The sequence below is a fragment of the Strongylocentrotus purpuratus genome, unplaced genomic scaffold, assembly GCF_000002235.5.
Source record: "Strongylocentrotus purpuratus isolate Spur 01 unplaced genomic scaffold, Spur_5.0 spur5_scaffold_8, whole genome shotgun sequence".
Taxonomy (NCBI): Eukaryota; Metazoa; Echinodermata; class Echinoidea; order Camarodonta; family Strongylocentrotidae; genus Strongylocentrotus; species Strongylocentrotus purpuratus.
Window position 1 is genome coordinate 28,131,140 of NW_022145614.1, and position 4,935 is coordinate 28,136,074.

At 36.6% G+C, this 4,935-nt stretch overlaps 1 long non-coding RNA gene across 1 annotated transcript; it reads left to right on the plus strand.

The window, feature by feature from the left end:
- Positions 1–352: 352 nt before the first annotated feature.
- Positions 353–4,732, plus strand: LOC105437863. The gene is made up of 4 exons (XR_004062359.1): positions 353–411; positions 1,726–1,781; positions 2,924–3,063; positions 4,033–4,732. It is a non-coding gene; the product is annotated as an uncharacterized LOC105437863 (long non-coding RNA).
- Positions 4,733–4,935: the final 203 nt, after the last annotated feature.

Sequence of the window (4,935 nt, forward strand, 5' to 3'; positions counted from 1 at the left end):
TGTGTACGGCAGTGGCGGATCCAGGGGGGGGGGGGCCCCCCGGGGGGCCCGGGCCCCCCCCCCCCCCTTGAGAAAAAAATCATGTAAAATCACGTGATTTTTACGATTTTTGGGGGTTGGGCCCCCCCCCCCCTGGCGCTCAAGGGGGGGGGTGCAAATTGAAATTTTTTTGAGGATCAAAAAAAAAAAATTGTGCTCTGTACCCCCCCCCCCCCCCCCCCCCCCCCCCCCCCCCCCCCCCCCCCCCCCTGAGCGACTTTTCGGCCGGCGCGATTTTCAAATTTTCGGGAGCAAAAAAAAAAAAAAAAGTTGGGCCCCCTCCCCTAAGAAAACCTGGATCCGCGCCTGGTGTACGGTACGAGTATACGTATCGCCTGCGCCTAGCTAGCTGACAACAAAGTCGGAGAATGGGTGAGTAATTGATTGCAATATGAGTGAATTTAGTGAATTTAGTGATTAATTTTGAAAAATTTGTAATAGTTTTCGTGATCTTCGGTAATTTCTTTTCATTTTGAGACTGTTCTGAACAGATATTTGGGGAAAAGGCTAGGGAAATATTTCTCTTCAAATTGCACTTTGATTTTCATCGTCGTGAAGTAGTTTGACTGCGGTTTGCCGTCATGTCACCCAGTTAGGGCCCGGGGTTCCGGCAGGCCCACCCCGTGGAATTGCGGTGCTCATCTGCAAATTTGATCGTCATCATGAATCTAATTCATCAATTTATTGATTGAATTTAAATCTAGATTTAACTTACCTTGAAATAATCTATGAAGTATGATTTCTTTAATAATCCAAGTGGGTTAATTCTTGTTAAAATCTTTAGTAGACCCTTCTTCTAGACGTGGACTCTGTTGAGGTACTCAATACCCCCCCCCCCACTCCCCCCCCCCCCCCCCCCCCCCACTGAGCAAAATATTGGCCGGCACGATTTTCAAATTTCAGCACACTAAATTTCAAATTTGCAATTATACACGCAATGGCCCAACGTATAAATTTACTCTTACTCATGTATTATACATTTGTTTCTATATTTTGTATATTGTTTGCATACCTTATGTTTTATATAATTATCCATATTTGTTGAATAACTGATTTGTTTGATTGCAGAAAATAAAGTCTTTGAAATGAAATGAAATGAAAAATTGGTGGTGTCAACTTCAGACCAGAATTATCTGTGACCATGGATAATCAAACAACTCGAAACCCTATTTTATTTAGGCCTAGATCTAGATGTAAACCTGGAACTTATTAATAAAAATATTCGAAAAACATTTAATGTTTAGATTTTGTGTGGGTCCAGCATGCTTGTCTAGTTGTCATAACTCATATTCATAAGGAGTCTAAATTAAAGATTTGTTTCCAAATTGTGCAGTTCATGTTGATAAATATATTTTTGTTGGACGTTGTATAAGAAATGACCCCTAGTCCACAATTATGTTTACTTATCTGTAGTCCACCTCTTCTTGTTATAATAAACTAATTCTACTTAGTACTTCTTCGTGCTCATAGGCCATAGAAAGCACTGTGTGAGGTACACGTTAAATATTCCATTAGTTTTACTTTGTACTGTGGTTCATTAAATAGGAATGTTGATTTCCACACCATGTTAAATTTAAGGCCAACCATGACATAAAAATAGCTATTATGCTTGATCTATTTTATTGTTAAGGAGAAAGGGATGCCTTGATTATTGTATTGGCCTTTTCCTTCTTTTTGTTCCAACAGATTGAAACTAAAGAGCTGAAAGAAGTTAACAACATGAAGCAGAAAGTCCCATGCAGGTAAAATTACCAGGTTATTTAGCACACAAATATTAAACGATCACCTACATGTATTAATTCACTAACAAAGTAAATGGAACTAAGTTGACGTTGCAATTATAGCGCTTAGAGACTTCGGTGGTGAGCGCTTTATAAGTAACATTTTTATTATTATTATTATTATTATTATTATTAGCGTATATAGTGGAGGGTATATTTTATTCTAGTTCTGCACCTAGCATACAATTTCAATTTCAATTTCAAATTTATTCACATTTCCAACAAAACATTACAAATAATTATAAGCATTTAAAACAAATTTAAGAAATACATGTTGGAAACAGAGGGGTCCACTAAAAAGCAATGCTTGTACAAGTGTGAACACCTCAAATGAAACTTAGGAATAATGAGTAATTAAATTTACTATTCTGTAATGACAAAAGGAACTACAAAATAGGGGAAAGAAAAATGGGGATGCCAACAGAGACGAGAAAGGGACAAGACAATACTTTACACGACAAAGATAGAAGAACATGGTCATAATTATACAAAGAGTAGATAATGACAAAAGAAGTGAGAGATCGAGGGTACAGAAAAAAATACTAAATGATGAGCTGCATGTGGGGTTGAGAAGAAGATAAGGAAAGAGAAATATTGATGTCTTTAATTTTTTTGGTTTACAAAGGAAAATGTTTCCTTATTTAAAGGAGGTCCTGTGTGCCCGCCCCCCCCCCCCACTCAGTGTTATTTGGGGTATGCGTATGCGTGTTCCCTCCTTTTGAAAACACCCCCTAAGTCTGGTGTGTAAAGTCAATACGGGCCGGATTTTTGTGTGCTATGAGCCAGACTTTGTGAAAACTACCCCTTTACTGGACATTTTGGGAATACGCATGCGGTCCTGCCGACCCCTGAGTGGGGGGGGGGGGGGACCTGGCCTGTGTGTAGAAGAGCCATATCTAATCCACATCCAAAGCACTACATGTAGGGTATACACAGGACCCCTCATTACTTTTTTGTAAGGGCTCCTTTCACTTCTTGAGCAATGAAGATGAAGAAGAACACAAAATAAGATGAAAGTCTGTTTATAGGATGTATTATGGTTGATATGTATCCATTAGTATCAGTTTTAAATTGAAGTACCTACTTTGTTTTCTGTCATGTAGGATGATGCTTCTCTACAGTGGGTGATGAAGGCATGCTGGTTTACAAACTCAGGAGAGGAACAAAGAAGAGATATTGACGGGATCATATCTAGAGATGCAGGCCTACTACACTTCATACGAGCAAGTGTGCTAATATACATGTAGGTACCCCAATAAACTTTTGTGGAACACATGTCATGCAGAAAATTATAGATCTGACGAATAATTGACTGAATATCACAATTGTGATTTAGATTAAAAATTAAATGTCAATATAGATGAAATATAAGTCTACGTTACGTGTGTTTCAGTAGCATTATTTCCAGTATATTCTCTGGTCCAAGTTGTTTGGTCATTTTATGTCCCATACTTAAAGGTAATACACAGTTTTAGTATGGGGTCATAAATTTGGTTCAAATGAACATATTGGACGCATATGAGATCCTACAATATTCAGTGATCGTTGTCGCGGTTGTAATCGAGTCTAAAATTATGAAATTGTAAATAATAAACTCTTCATGTTGTATAGCTCCCTCTCAAGGTCAAGATATAAATTTTTCTTGACTAAAATCGACCAATTTGCTATTCTCGTTTGGAAGTTATATATCACATCTACATATTCTGAGATTTTCATGGTCGCAGCTACCATTTAAAATTTATCAAAATTTACCGGGACCACCAGTAAATATTTATATTCAATTTTTCTCGAAAGCAGAAGTGTTTTAGAGGCTAAGTTTTCTAGTGCTTATAATACATCCACAGGGGCATTCAAATATATCAAAATTGTAAAGGATCACTATCCACCCAATTTTCAAAATTTCGTAAAACTTTGTATTACCTTTAACCGAGTATTATTCAATAATGAGCACGAGTTTACATCACAAGTACATTGTATTACTTATTTCATACCTTGTCTGAACCATACTCCAGCAGTCCTATCGTCTCAATGGGATCATCAGAAATAATCTAAAATGTGGTCAGAAACTAGTCTTGTACGAAAAACAGTTTCGGTTTGCCCAATAGAACCCCAAGTGAATTTCAATCCTTCCTTTTTCTGAGCAGGTATCAGGGTGTGTGTTATTAGTCGTCATTGATTTTCTTATATCTTATTTCATTTTTCCATTCAACAGATTTGGGTTATCACTACAGCCCTTTCTTCTGAAAACTAGGCTACAACTTTAGTGATGAATGCAGAAGACATCTACACGGGACTACGTCTTAAAGATGCCACCCTCATATTATGAAAGTGTACAATATAGATGGGTTTAAACTGGAATATTTACATGATATTTATTTATTATTTGTATTATATGTTTGTAGAATACCACATTCAATAAAGCTAATGAAGTTTATTATCTTGTCAACATAGAAATAATTAAAGATAACTAATCCTCAATGAATAAACATTAAAATTCTAACAATGTAAACTACCATCTTATAAGATGAAACTGAGGACTGGGCAGAAAGATTCTCCTTGAAATTTGAGTGATAAAGATCTATCAGTCCATATCAAAGATTGAATTAATTAATGATATTTTAATTATAATTAAACTTGTTGAAATTCATTTACCTCTATGGACGGGGGGGGGGGGGCAGCTTGCTATCCTCTTCCTGGTGCTATTATTACATGGCCCATGGACTTAGAAAGTGAAAAGTTTTGAATTATAGCATTAGTGTTGGTGGAAGTAACGGCAGTGTTGATTGTTAATGGGAGGGGGGGGGGTTGTTTCCCCAGTGAAATTAACGGTATACCAATGTAAAGTTAATTAAAAAAAGAGAAAACTATTCTTAAAAATAAAAATTATACAGGACATGGCCTCCTAACAAAAACCCTGGTACCACTTTGGTGGTGGTGTTGTGTGTTTTTTTTTTTTTTTTGGGGGGGGGGGCAAACCAATTAAAAATTTCTAGTGTTGAATTCAATTGTCTTTAAAAAAAAATTATGTCAAGATATTGAAATTAAACAATGGTTCACTTTCCTTTTTTCAAGTTAGGAAACTTGAATAAAATGCTAACCCTAAATTAAAAATGTT